This window comes from Dermacentor variabilis, chromosome 9 (assembly GCF_050947875.1).
Source record: "Dermacentor variabilis isolate Ectoservices chromosome 9, ASM5094787v1, whole genome shotgun sequence".
NCBI lineage: Eukaryota > Metazoa > Arthropoda > Arachnida > Ixodida > Ixodidae > Dermacentor > Dermacentor variabilis.
In genome coordinates, this window is record NC_134576.1 from 88,291,051 (window position 1) to 88,305,610 (window position 14,560).

Below are 14,560 nucleotides of genomic sequence, written 5' to 3' on the forward strand. Positions count from 1 at the left end.
ATGATATGCTTAATAAATATCGAGCCCCCGATTAACCCCCTTTCTTCTGGCGTATATATATATATATATATATATATATATATATATTACCGTAAATCTGACTACAGGGCGCCGAATGGTGTTTTATTTGTTTGAAAGCGGCAAGCCGGAAGTTTTTATATGTTTTTCTGTTTGCGTTTCGCAAAACTATATGCGCAAAGATACACACGAGAAATATATGCTGCTTGAAAAACAGGAAAAATATTTGTTTGCGGAAGGGAACCATACAATAACATATAGTGGAGTGAAAGCCGACACCGCGACCACAGTGCACACGGAATCACTGAGCGGCATTTAAAAAAATATATTGAAAAAGAAGAGATAGAAAGGCATCTATTCCTAAGGCATAAATACATGCCATAGCCAATTATAAACACTATTTGAGTGATCTAAACGCACATACCACCGCGCGAAGTAGTACGAGTGACCCGAGAAATATCGCCAGCAGCTTCCAACCGATCTTGATGCGGCCAAAATTCGATCGCAGCGCCGCCACAGTATTTTTCGTCGTCGCGCGTCTCACTGCAAAGCATGCGCCGCATGAGCTGTTCGTTCCGCTCCACTGCACTACCCCCCCCCCCCCCCGACCGTGTTCTAGTACACTCTAATCTCTACTATGGTGGCTAGAGGGGGCGTTCCGCGCGCTCCTCTAGCCATGGCGCGGATGAGGCGCCCTTCACACCAACGTTTATATATATATCTATAAACGTTGCGTCACACTACCCACCTCTAGCCATAGAGTTTCCTACCTAAAAAATTTTGTAGGAAACTCTATGCCTCTAGCCACCATATCTCTACGATCGTGATGCGTAGACCTTCTTTTCTCTCTCCTTGATGGCGCTGTCAGCCTAACCGGTATTTAATTATTGGATGATTCGCAAGAATACCTCAGCCTTGCTTTGAATTTATTACTTATTTCTATAAAATTACTGTGTGACTTATTTGCTAGCTGCTTCAGTGCGTGCGTATTGCGCAGCGTTGTTTTGCTTTTTTTTATTTGCGTACTTCTGCTCTGGAGCCTTGACAAAACGGAAATACGTGATAGCAGTCAAACGGTCAAGCAAACAGCCACACCATAATACTCGATGTCCCTCCCTTTTCAATCTGTTGCGGTCATGGACTATGATCATAGATTTCCATTGCTTCTGCTAAATGCGATGTACATGGAGCATCGGCCCACTTCTCTATGACGCTTGCACGCCAGGGTCGCTTGTGACCACAACGACGACGCAGTGACGACGGCGGAAGGTTAAGACGGCATGACGACAACGACGCGTCACGACAATAACAATCTTTAAATGACAACGATCATCTTCAAAATGAGCCCTAAAGTGTGCAACCTTTCTAATGGAGCTCTTGTTCGACCACTGTTTCACTTATTGCTGTTGCAGACTTGATTGAAGCGAAATGGCGATAATCTTCGACTTCTGGCCTCATGTACCGCGACTTACATGCAGACTGCGCTACTTGACACCGTACTTGGACTGCCTGATAAGAATAAAAATAACAGCGGGTGTGAATTTTAATTGGGTTTAAACAACTGTTACTAAAAAGAAAAATTGCTTTACTGTAGCGCCACGCTTTGGGGAGCACAGAAAGGGTGAGAAAAAACATTCGAGCAGTCAATGATCTCTACTATGTTTTCTCATTGCCAGAGTCACACGCCCATCCGAAACAATCGCTCTCGACGTCTTAACGCCAAAAAAACTGCTTTGTTTCACTCCATATTATACGAGAGACTGACGAGTTGCTCTGACAAACGCCAACGAGAAAATAGCATGCTTGAATCATGCCTATGCTACAAGTAAAAGGCGTGGAGAAGAAACGTGGTTTGCAGCAGACGACACGAGGAAAGATATAATAAGTAGCAAGCGACTGCAATCAGCTTTGGCGAAACTCGCCCATAAAGCATGCAATATGATCGTTATAACGATCATTGTTACATACGATATTCTCCAAACGAGATGAGCTGTTGTTGACCAGGAGTGGAACCGTGGAGCGTTTGCGCAGCAGCTCTTCGTGTCAAGATTTCTAGCAAACTGTAACCCTCGTCAGCTAAGTGCAATGGAAGTCAACTTTAACTGGCACTGACGAGCTCCGTCACTACGCCGATTTCATCTCGGTGCACACTGACAGGCGAATTTCGAGCCGATAAGCGTTGCAAGCGAGGGCGTAACAATAGTGCCTAGAACATACTAGTACAACTTTTCGTGCGAAGTGGATCGACGCTGAAAGCGCCAGTACGCCGCTGTCTGCAATGCGGCGCTACGGTAGCTTATGTCAAAAATTTCTGTTTATTGATTTGAATAAGCGTTTTCGCAACCACGGGGTTTCGTAGTATGGTAGAGTGTGCTCTAGTAGTAATACCTAAATTTTAGGCAAGTCATATTCACTTAGCAGCACTCGGACACTCCTAAATAGGTGGCGTCCAAATCCCGCCTCATGTAGAGTTACTGTATGTGCTGTATAGGTGTTCTGTGGTGCTACCATATACAGTAACTCTAGCCTCATGTAGTGTTCCTTGTCCTGTATCGCAGGGAGCATATACAGCATGATATACCAGCTTCATGTTGTAATGCTCTCTGGATTTAAAATGCGGATCTTGAAGGCTGTGCGTGGCTGTATCCTATATTTATTCTCTCGACAAGATCAACGGTTGAAAGTTATGGATAGGGTAATTTAGCTTTCTCGAGCCCGAGAGCCTGCCACATACACGATGGGAGAATATGAGAGGTGTATGGTCTGGCCTCCAAGAGGGAGATGAGACTCGCTAATGTAGTGCGCTTTCTACGGCGCACGTTTGAGCTGCGCTAGGGAACCAATCGCGGTCGAGAATTTCGATCCGGATCGGGCTTGATCGCGATCGGAAGCGGTCGTATGATACCGGTAGAAAAGGTACGTACATGGTGCGAGATAGCGGGGGCCATTTGCTATGTAGGCTTCAGTAACTCTAGTAGGAGACATCCGTCGAGGTCCCGCTAGCCCGGCGTACACGCATTAGGAAAGCATACCGGAGTATAACAGGTAATAAAACGCGTTCCGAAGCTTACTTTCTTCCTTTTCTAGTGCCGGTTATGGACTCTTCATGGTGAGTAATATGTTGAGGAGGATGTAGGCGCATTCTTGCAGTGACGCTCCTCGTGAGGCCCTTAAGGTATATTGAAATTTTTAAAAAATGGTCATAAAACACAGGTATCCAGGCGGGTGCTCCACTCGGCAGTTTGTAATACGTTAAATTATCCCCTGTTGTGTTAACGACCGCGAAATGTAGTAAGAAACACGAATTTGAAGCAGCCAAACGCCTATATGCTAGATCCTTAGTCACATATACAGATGACAGGGAATTTCTGAAAGACATATTCTATACACACAGTGTCCCACGAATATACCGCACGTACATCTCTGGTGTGATTTTGTGCAGCCGCAAGACGAACTAAATGTCGCTTTGTGCAGTTGTTTGTGCGAGTACGTCTCTTTCCTTCTTTCTTTTTTTTATATATTGTAGAAGTCAAATTCATGGCACTTTCACTTTTTGCGTTGAATATCGGTTCCCGCAGCCTAAATACCTGGAAGCAGTCTGGGCGGCATTTATTGATTTTCAGTCTATCCCACATATAATATATATATATATATATATATATATATATATATATATACCTGCATGCTGGGAAACACGCATTCATGGTTGTACGAGGCATTGGCTCAAATGTCTTCGTTATATGTATTGCGAATAATTAAGCCCCCGTCCTTAACCAAGTTGTGAATTTTCATTTTTGTTAGCCACCTTCGAGTCTAACTCTTTAAATCATGCGTGGCTACTCGCACAGTTCTAGGAGGGTGAACCTGTCGTTACAAAGTTGTGCTCACGTAGCAATCAAATTAGCCCGTTCAGGCATTTTGCTCACCCATGCCAAAGAGTGTACTCGCAATACCGTAAGTAATACGTACACAGACTCGTGTAAGGGCCGCATCTAGTCAAACGTGCCGAAAAAAAAAAGCGCAGGACCGAACCTTTTGGTCAAAATGGTATGGCGCAGCCGCCGACTGCTGCACACCCCGGATCCCCAATTGTACCGTTGCATCAGAGGTCAACTAAAACTCCTGAAACTTCACAACGTAGTGACACTCTCCTCCTCCATCTTCACTACTCCTCGTTTCCTGGTCTTTACCGCCCAACCTTTCCTTCCCAACAACTAGAATCTCCTTCTCTCTCTCTCCCTTTCGCGCTCCCTCCTCGACCATGGCGCCGCCTGCAAAGTTTGAGCGTAGCAGACGCTTCGCAGAGTGAATGCACACAGCAAGGCGTTGCGCTTTAAGCGTTCGCGTTGGCTTTCTAGCTCCGAGTGAATTCGTCTACAGCATAGAATTTCTATATGGAGGGTTCTGCAAATTCAGTGACGGCAGCTTTTTTCTCTCTATTTTGATAACTATTTTTTTAAATGTACATAAACGAGCGCTAGCGCCGTACCGTGACTCTGAATGTATCGCGTGCGCTACAATTAGGTGCGCAACATTTGTCAATCGCGTGTCGCAAGATCTTGTTGCGAATGGTTGTAAAATAACACGCTTGCGATCAAATGCCAACATCCTAGCCTCAAGCAAGCCCCCAGTAACCTAAATAATCCGCGTCGTCCCTACCATGCGAATTCGCGGTGCGTATCAGCTATGACGCACAAAAGCTGGCAGAGGGCACGATTGCTGCTCTGAAGGTTCGATACACTATCTACAAGCTACAGTGCCGCCAACGTGCGTGTTTGCCACTCCTCTAGACACGCGCAAAGGCTCTGATGTGTGCGCTGGTGCTATTATGTTCCTCGTGCCTCAGAGTCGACAAAAATATGCGCGGCCTATCGAGTCGGAACACTGCGTACATAGAAAATGAGATCAGTTTTTTTTTTTAGTACTCGGTCGTGAAGCGGGAACGCGGCAGTAGTGCTTCAGTCAGGCTCAAACAAGAGCATGGTGAGCTTATACGTTGAGTAAATTATGATTTTCAGTTTTGTGTCTCATCACGAATAACATTTCATCGTGCGTTAGCTCGTCAGTTCACGAAGTGACGCACTCGTCGCGAACCTGTGGTTGCGCTAAAGTGCACGCCTTGAGGACGGTCGCGCTCGCTCCTAAATAACATTTGCGAGATACGACTTTAGTGGGGTGACGACCGCGCTGAGAATTGCCGCGCTATGACGCGGCCGAAATTGCGCTGAGTGAAATGGTGCAGTCGTTGATACTCAAGCTCAATTAAGGCATTATCATTACGTAATTAAACGCACCAGCCTAAGTTCTCTACAGCAAGTGCGTCTCAGATACATTGTGGCCTCACGCACTGATAGTTGAGCAAACGAGGAAGCGAACGACTAGACGGACGAGCAAACGACAACGAAATGCGCTGCTATCATGGTTCCGCGCGCTGACGGCGAGAGCGCCCCGAGCGTGGCCCCGAGTGACACTTCGCCCTCACTCTCACGCGGGTCCTTATCAGGCTTGATAAATTTCTAGTACGCCGTTCGGTTGCTCTGGTGCTGACGATTGCGACGAAGGGGACCGTGCATTGCCGATAGTCCGGAACATGGCGCTGTCACACGGACGGCAGCCGGGCATCAAACCGCTGCACTGAGAAGGAACGAAGACCCGTTCTGATTGTTGTTTTGCCTATATTCACCTTTTCCTTCATATTAGTGCATGTCACCGCAGTCAACCTCTGCTCGATTTTAGGCAACATAACGCAAGTAGCCACAACGGCGGCTACGGTGATGCGCGCTCTTTCACGCCGGCATGATAAGTTACGTACATATGATACGTGATAAGTTCCGGCGCCAAGCTTTATTGAGGGCACGGCTTTTCTGTCGAGATTACTTTTCCGGCATTGTCTCTAGCAGTGCGTTTAATATTTATATCAGCGACGCCTCTGAAAACTACTTTAATTAGCTACTACAATGCGTAGGCCGTTATGAAACTTTACAAGAGTACGGCCAGGAAGAGAATTGGGACGACGAATCGGAATATAGTCAGTCGTGAAAGTTTATTCACGGAAGCATTCCATGGCTTGAAGGGGTCCTCAGTGCGACGAAAAGTTGCCGCCGACCGCGATGACTTGGCTTGCTCGCCTTCGGGCGTCCGTGCAGCGCTTCCCACTCTCTATCGCGCCGACGTGAAAGAGCGCGCGTCACCGTATAGCCACCGTTGCGGCTACTTGCGCGATGTTGCCTAAAATCGACCAGTGCTGGACGCCGGCGACACGCACTAATATGAAAGACAAGGTGAATATAAGTAAAACGACAATCAGAACGGGTCTTCGTTCCCTCTCAGTGCCGCGCCGGTTTGATGACCTGCGGCCACCCGCTACTAGTGTTCCTGTATATGCTCCCGCAGGGAGCATATTGGCGGCGAGGAGTTACGGAGTCGCCATCTATCGGAAGCACCTCGCTGGCGTAGTATGAGGGATCACGCGGCGCGCTCCTCATAGGTTTTGCTGTCAGAGCTCACTGAAAACACCAAGCGCGAGCTCTCCCGGACATTTCTGTAAGTACTTTCGAAACGAGAGAAGTTTTTTTACTCTCTAAATAATAATCTTGGGCAAACTGAACGCACACAAGCGTTTACAGACGCTATCTCTTTACCGAATACGTACACTGAACGCCATTGCGCGCGGTCGCCGCGATGGAGTCTCCCGAACCGGCTTCTTGCGTGAAAGGTAGGTAAACGTTGAGAGCAAACTATGTGAAATATGTTCTTATAGTGTTTCTATAACTAAATGGAGCATAATAGAAGGAAGCCTCAATGCAGCGATCATAGAGTTTCTCACTATAACACCTAGAGGGTAATCTGTCGCCGCCGTCTATGGGAGTTTCTTAAGGGAGCACCGTGCCGTCATGAGAACGATGGTGTATGTGTCTGCGAGGCTCGTGTTGGCTGGTGTTGTAAGAGGCTTCGTCTCAAACGTGGATATGGCTACGCAAATAACGCGTTCTCAAAGTAAAATCTTCATAAAATGTTTCCATTCACGCATATTACATCTTTACTCACCCACAATGCATGACCAAGCGAAGAAAAGCAAGAACAGAGAGCGCGAACCTTGTCGTCTGTCCTCCAACTTTAGCGGCCCGCTGATACTTTTTACGTAACATGTAGTCGTACACACAACAAGTTCTCATAGTTAAACAAAACATGTTTTCGCGCAATAATAAAGCTAAAACAGCTTTCACGTGCTGTTTTAGTAGCAAATGAATCATTCTGACAGACGGAACGGCACTTGCCAAGCGCGTCTTCAGCGTGTCCTGTTTCTACGAGAACGATGCCAATCCGAAGTCACAATATACCGGCATTCCCATGCACACCACAGCGCAGCAGCGCCAGGTTTCCCTCTAGGTAATGTAGTGAGAAACTCTATGGCAGCGATCGCGCAGATTCGCAGCGTCCGACTGCGCGTCTGCATGCTTGTCCGCGCACTGTTTCGCTTTCCGCGCGCGCGCATTTTCGCACCGTGCCATGAGCTTCAGGCCGCAGAATATGAGCATTTTATAGTATACAAGCAACCATTGTTGCGTGGGCGCTATCAGAGCTGTTCAAAAATAATTTCATTGTAGAAACTTCGACGCTTACTGGGACTGTGATGTGCCGTCGCCACGATTCAATCTTTTTTTTTTCTAAATTCTTTGACCTTTCAATATTATTTCTCGAGTTGCGTCGCACTGTATGCTTATCGGTGTTCTCAGCGTGCAATTTCCCGCTGCTCCTTTTTTGTAATCCAGTGCATTAATTCATAACACAAATATGACCATATGCCATGCTTCTTTATGCGTTGCATATTGCAATCACTCAGTTCAGCCCTTGGGCGAGGCCGGGCAGCCACCATTTACCTTTAGCGCAACCACGTGATGTCACGACAGCCGGAGGAAAAGCTGGGCACAACTCGCGCGGTCGCGCGCGGCCGCAGCCACCACCTGACTCCCGCTCCTCCCGCTAGGGGCGCTGTTTAAATGTGCTTCTTACCGCTGCCTTTCCACTCCACTGAACTTGCCAGTATCTATAGCATCGACAAGTTCATAGACCAAACCGTCATGACATTAGTCGGGCAGCGGACTCAGGCGAGCGTCTCAGTGCGCGTTTTTTCAGAACATCGCAGACCGGGTGCCGTAGCAGAAATCTTCCTCGCGTCTGTGCTTGCTACATACCCGAGTTGTAGCCGATGACTTTTTGCCTGTTTTATGTTTCGCGAGCCAAGCTTCACGCAGCTTCTTGTCCTGCGGCTACGTGTGAATAAGACTGACACCGGCCTCCGTTACGTGCGTCCGGCCCTGCGGCACCGAGCAGTAGCCTACCATGTTGCGCGCCTTCAAAGGCAGCCACTACCTATTGTAGTGCTTTCAAGCGTTGTAAAGGAGACACTCGAAGCGGGAAAATTTCGCCACTAAATGAGGACCGCAGCGTACGAGGGAATTTAAACTCGTTTTCAGCTCGCTTCGGCGCTCCCGAAGCAGCCGACGCGGCCGCTATGTACACGTGATCCCTCCTAGCACGTCACGGCGACGGTGGCGCCAGCTTTTCCAGTGGTGGAGCTCGAGGCCAATACAGGAACACTACCCGCTACTGCGCGACGGCGCCATGTGCTGGACTACTGGCGATGCACGGCCGCCTTCATCGCGACCGTCAGCACCAGAGCAACCGAAGGGTGCACCAGAAATTTATCTAGCGTGACAAGGCCCCGTGTGAGATCGAGGGCGAAGCCTGGTGTCACTCGATCGGGGCACTCTCGACGTCAACGCGCGAAGAGAGATAGCAGCGCCCTGGTGTGGCCCCGCAGCAGCTCCGGCCACCTAAGCCATAGACCGTTTACTTTTTTGGCCGATAGTACGTCCTTAAGCCCTATGACGCTGTCGTTCGGCGACGAACGCGCCCCGTAACTCGATTTCGGGAGAGCACGCGATCTCTTCGTATCGCAAATCCACCGGGCGACCGCTAACGACGAACACGAACAAAAGAGGCAAACAAAGCTATTCGTTCTAAAGAAGGCGATAGTAAGTAACCACAAAATGCAGAGAGTTGCTTTGCTAAGTTGAGTTTTCACGCTCGAGCCTCAAATTTTGTCGAAAAGACAGTTTCGCATTACGTTTTTGCATACAGCCTCGCGTGCCCGCGAGTGCAAAGCCTGTTGGCGTGCAAAACGATTAAGCGCACTAAATACGACGACGTACACTGCTTGTGTAAACAAAGTACACGTCGCGTTGGAATGGTGTTAGAGGGTGCAGATAAATGGCAACATGCTCAGTGAACTGTGCAATAAGCTCTCCCTCCCAATTCGATGAATCCACAAGTGCCTCTCTTAAGGGCCCCTGAAACGGTTCGGACAAATTTTGTAGACGCGTAGGGTACAGCTTAAGTAGAACACTCGCACCACAATTTAAGTGAAGCGTTATGTATTAATGGAGCTACAAGCGATTAGAAGTTACCCTTCTCCCTAGCCATGTTTTTCCTCCTCAACTCGTTCGCCGAGCGATCAGGGCTAAGCTCCGCCTTGACTGGTTTTGCGTCACGATGCGACGTCACATCGTCCACTTCCGGTTGTTTTGGAGCCACCCCTGACCGCGCGAGACCTCTCCGCCAGCCGCTTGGCCGTCGACCGAGGGCTATCGAAGCAGCGTGCGTTGTGAGCATTCTGTCGTAGCGCCGAACGTGTCTGGTATTCCGGTAACCACAGGCAAGCTGGTCATTTCGGCAAATGACTGGAGGCATAAACTCAAGCTGATGAAGGAACTTTAGCGTAGACGTACGCGAGCGGCCTGATCGGTCTGCACGGTCCAGACACTTGTTGGCGCAGCGCTTAACCAGCCAAACAAAGCGCTGATATTGCTCTAACCAAGTGTAAAACATTTTAAACATTTATAAAAACAACGTGTTGATGATTACACTCCTGCGAAAAATACACACCAGCAGCAACGAAGAATACACTTCGTTGCTATAAAGCCCCTCCATCAACGCGCCACCGCCGCTTTGTGGGCGGAAACGTGTATGGAGGGGCTTTAGTTGCTGCTACTGTGTATGGTTGAGCTCTGTGCCACCAGGTGGCTGCACCGTGCAGACCATTCACGTTTGCCCTTCTGCTCATCTCATGGCTCATCCCGTTACGGCACAGTCAAGCGGCCAGACCCTGTCCTCTTGCGCTTGCGTTTGCCCTAATACCGGACTCTCGAAACGCTATTGCGTTAGTAATCTTCCGGTGTAAAGTGACGGCCACAAACGCGCAAATCCTGGCGCCTATTGGATAGCGGCAGTCCGATGCGCAGCAGCCAGTTCGCTCGTATGCTGCCTTGCAGAGGGACACAATGTCGCAGCTTGACATATTGCCAGTCGCTACGTTTGCACTCCACAAGGCAACAAAGTCGAATCATAGTGCTGGCGAAAAGACTGAGACCGACTCTGACCGCGGCTCTCGTCAAAATGGAGTACGTTGTAACACAAGCAGACGACGCTTGCTGTGTGCCGAAAGTGCTTAAGTGTACTGAAAAATTGTTCTTATGCATTCTCTTTTTGTTACTTTCTTTCTATAAAAACAAATGAACTAACATTCCAACTATTACGAAGATCATTTGTTTACCATAAAGTTGGAAAAATTATCGATCACGCGCCCTGGTCAGCCAATCGGATAGCTCGCTCCACTGACGTAATATGGGTGATTTCCGTCATATGGGTAGGGGTGGCTTAAAATTCCACCGAGCAGTGTGCTGCGATCGGCAGCGATGTGCATTTTTAAAACCTTGTAATAAATTACACGCTTTACGCGGAGCAGTTAGATGTGTCAATTAATGATCAGAAGGACCTACTCTAACGACTCAGTACGTTTGTAGAAAATCGTCAAAATCGTTTCAGGGTCCCTCTATCCCGCTCTCGCTTACCGGACGGTATCGAGAAGAGCTTCCTGCATTCTGGCAGAGGCACCCAGCACGCGTACACTATAGACAGAGCTGTAGAGCATGTAAAAGAAAATTCTGTTGGTGCGGTAGAGCAAATTTAAATAATTTACACCCTTAAAAGTGAAAAAGGGTGTAAATGTGCCTATAACTTACACCCTTAGGGTATCAGTTATATAACTCACACTTTAGGAGTGTGAGTTATACACACATTTACGCCCTTTTTCGCTTTCAAGAGTGTAAATTATTTTGCAGTGCATAGGAGAATACGTTTACGCATTGTAGCGGTATATGCTAGATTGTGCTGCGCAGTCCATTCATTGCACACTACTTACTTCTCGAAATGTTTTTCGCAGACATAGTCTGTTGGCTGAACGAATCGAACCTTCCTATATGGATTGCGCGCACTGTTCCGGCGACCCTCGTCTTTTCGCGCAAAATCAACGAGAACATTTCCTTGCACGAATTGTACGCCTTATTTCAAAGCGGGACAAAGTATTTTTTTCTCCCTTATGCGCGAAAAAGGCTCGACGCATTGCTGGGAAAGCGCTCGCAAGACGAACGTGTGCTTTCATTTTCCCGTTAGCTCAATGTAAAAGAACGGTGCCCCCGCGGGCCCCTAAAGGGACTTTACGGGCCCTGTGCTGCTCGTGCCATCTAACGGCTGCTCATCAGAAAATATATATATACCAAGTTGCGGATATGTTCATTCCACGGCGCCGCCACGCCCGGTTGTACTCCTCTCATTATCTGCCACCTTGGTTAGAGTGACCTAGAATACTGTTTTTTTTTTATATATCGGCAGTGGCGTAATCGTGTTGCTGCCGAAAATTTACACCCTCAACAAGGTATGGAATACGCTCGGTTACTACAGTATTAGCTGTTTTTTGTCTGTTTGAGCTCTGCACCACCAGTTTGCTGCACCGTGCAGGCCGCTCACATTTGCGCCTTAGCTACTATACGCCCCAACGCCCAGTCCGCCTGCGTTTGCCCGAATACCGCACAAGCTAAAACTCTCTATTTGGGGACATGCTACGTCCATTTTACGGACGTATGCCAGGGCCTTTTGCATAGTGTTTTCCAAAATGTAAATTAAGGTCGCAGCACGCGCTGTGTGATAGATGCAACGGGCAGAACGCCCACGTATCAAGAACAGATATGTTACACAGGCACGCATTCGTACGGAAGTGCAGCCCACTCCTCATTCCTGTAGGCGTTCCGCCAAGCGCAATTGCCTTATTGAACTAATTGAAGTCTTCGAAGTAAATGACGTCAGAAAATTCGTGGTGCGACGTAAACACGAGCTGCAGACGTGATATAGCTTAGGATTGTAATTTGAACATGTGAGAAAACAATTCCGTTACGAGGAAACTCATGAGACATAGATTCAACTAGAGGACAAATATTCGTGTGCATCTAAAAAAAAGGTCCATGTGACATATAACCTTGGGATGTTCGCGGTAGAATATCCGGAAGATGTCTATGTGGGATATCCGTGGGACATCCGTAACAGGATATCCGAGACTAGCTGACGTCCATCGGATGTCCTATTTGTGTCCGAAATGGTGCACTGGCATTGGGACATGTTTCGGAGATCCTATGGACGAAGTGTCTTCTCTGGGTCGTTAAACTTCTCGGCAAAGCATGGTCATTACAAGTACAATTGTAACTACTTTGCCATTTCAACGAAGCTGCCATTTGGCTTCCGGCATCATTTTTTGTGCTAGTGCTCTGCTGCTCATTCGTGTTTACTTTGCGGGCACGACACATGATCGATTTCTAAAGCTGAATTTCAGTAGCTTTTCCAGAATAAATGGCTTCTGCTTTCGTATGTGACTCCTTCAATCCGTGAGCATTTCTGTTCGCGTCAGTAGCAACAAGTAGGGCTGTTAGACGTTATTTATTAGCGAAGTTTCTGTTTTCATCCATGGCAAGGCGTCACCTATAATGCGCTCTTGAAAGGCGTGCCAATGAGAGAGATGGGCGTGTTACGTAACAGCTTTATTTACACTTACTTTCGATGTTGCGAGGGCTAGCTACGTATAACTTCCCCCTCAGTGTCACGCGGTCATTCGATTGCGATTATGTATGATCCGAATGAGCTCACTCGAGTTCGTACAGGCCGTCGCATGCGCCCTCAAGCTCTGTAAGCTAAACAAACTCGATCCTGAGTGCTGAACGTATAGGAATTATCATTTTCTATCGCGTTCGAAAAGTTCATCCGAATGGGACTCAATTATGATCGAAAGTGCCCATGTTCCTGACAGCGTGACTAGGTTTCGGCGACGAGCACAGACGCGCCACAGTAATGCATTTTATTTTCTGATCGTAAGCAGATAATACAAACAAAAAGAAGAGGTAAGTGGTTTGGGCAAAAATCTGAACAAAAATTGGCAGTGGCTTAGCTCGGCTATGCCAGGATATATACGTAGCGAAAGCTAAGGCATAGCATGGTTAGCCTTGATTAATCTTGATTGCAAGTCCAGTTGTCTAGCTAGGTTGCGGCGTTTAGCCAGTCGTTCGGCGCGCTGTTCGTCTGTTTCCTGGGCGATTCGTTTCCTCTTCATCTCGTTCCGATGTCGATTCCAGGCCTCCTCCTGCTTATCAGAATTGTCGCCGTCCATGCTGCCGCCTCAACTGTGGTTGCGGCGCACGCGAGCTCTCCTTTTCAATACTCCGACACGTTATCAGGCATGCGACGCAGCTGGCGAAGCGAGCGGAGGCGAACGCAACGACGAGGAACGCGGTGTGACGTCATGTGCCTCCTCCGAGCACGGCCACGGCGAAATCGCAAGTTCGCGGCCAGTAAAGCTTTCGCTTTAAAATCTCCTGCGCTTTCGTCGCAGTTGAGCAATTTAATAACAGAGGAACAGTTGTTAGTCCAGCAGTTGCCCTGCATCCTCCTTTTTCTCTGTGCTACCGTCCCCCTTTGCTCTAATAAATTCGAACCAACTCGCATAAGCTTGCACCCTATTACAGAGGCAACACGGAGCAACGAAAAACCTCGGAAAAGATGGCATGCGATGTACTACCACGTAAGCACGTGAACACGTGATTCATGCTCTCAACACTTGGGGCGCAATCACAGTGGACGTGGGGCCAGAACTTTTGTCATCCAATGTCCACTGCGCGAATTCCCGCTTAAAATAACGCGCTAGCGATTTCTTTTTCTTCTTGCGACACCACTCTTTGAATTTACGCGGCAAGTGTGTTAACTGAAGCGATGTCCACGAGAGGGCGGCACAAGCCGAGGCGCCGAAATGTACCGCCGTCGCTGCTCCCTCGTTGCACAGGAAAATCATATGGAATAAGAAACGTATTCGTAAAATTAAACTATCTTTAATATAACAGCTCATTGCAAAGAGCCCTAATACCTATAAAACACTGCACCATGACTGAATTGTTAACCGTCGTGGCCTCATATCTTAGAATATTAAAGGACCCTCACCGCTGCTTTGGTACCGCCGAATTCATGGCTATATATAGCTGAACGAAAGAGTGGTTGGTGTACTTCCAAAGTACATATACTAAAATTGGAACGATACAGAGAAGATTAGCATGGCCCCTGCGCAAGGATGACACGCAAAATCGTGAAGCGTTCCACATTTTTTCGT

At 47.9% G+C, this 14,560-nt stretch overlaps 1 protein-coding gene and 1 non-coding gene across 3 annotated transcripts in view; one reads left to right on the forward strand and one right to left on the reverse strand.

Moving 5' to 3' along the window:
- Window positions 1-2,220, reverse strand: part of LOC142557089 (uncharacterized) — a 42,059-nt gene extending 39,839 nt beyond the window's left edge. The window contains exon 1 of one of the 2 annotated variants that reach the window (XM_075668683.1): window positions 1,987-2,220. The gene's annotated coding sequence lies outside the window, so the exon portion shown is untranslated. Of the gene's footprint in view, window positions 1-442; window positions 461-1,986 lie in introns of those variants that run through there. The other variant, XM_075668684.1, reaches the window with a different exon arrangement.
- A 12,233-nt stretch (window positions 2,221-14,453) lies between these two features.
- On the forward strand, window positions 14,454-14,556 carry LOC142558657 (U6 spliceosomal RNA). Its single transcript, XR_012823071.1, has one exon. It is a non-coding gene; the product is annotated as a U6 spliceosomal RNA (small nuclear RNA).
- Window positions 14,557-14,560: the final 4 nt, after the last annotated feature.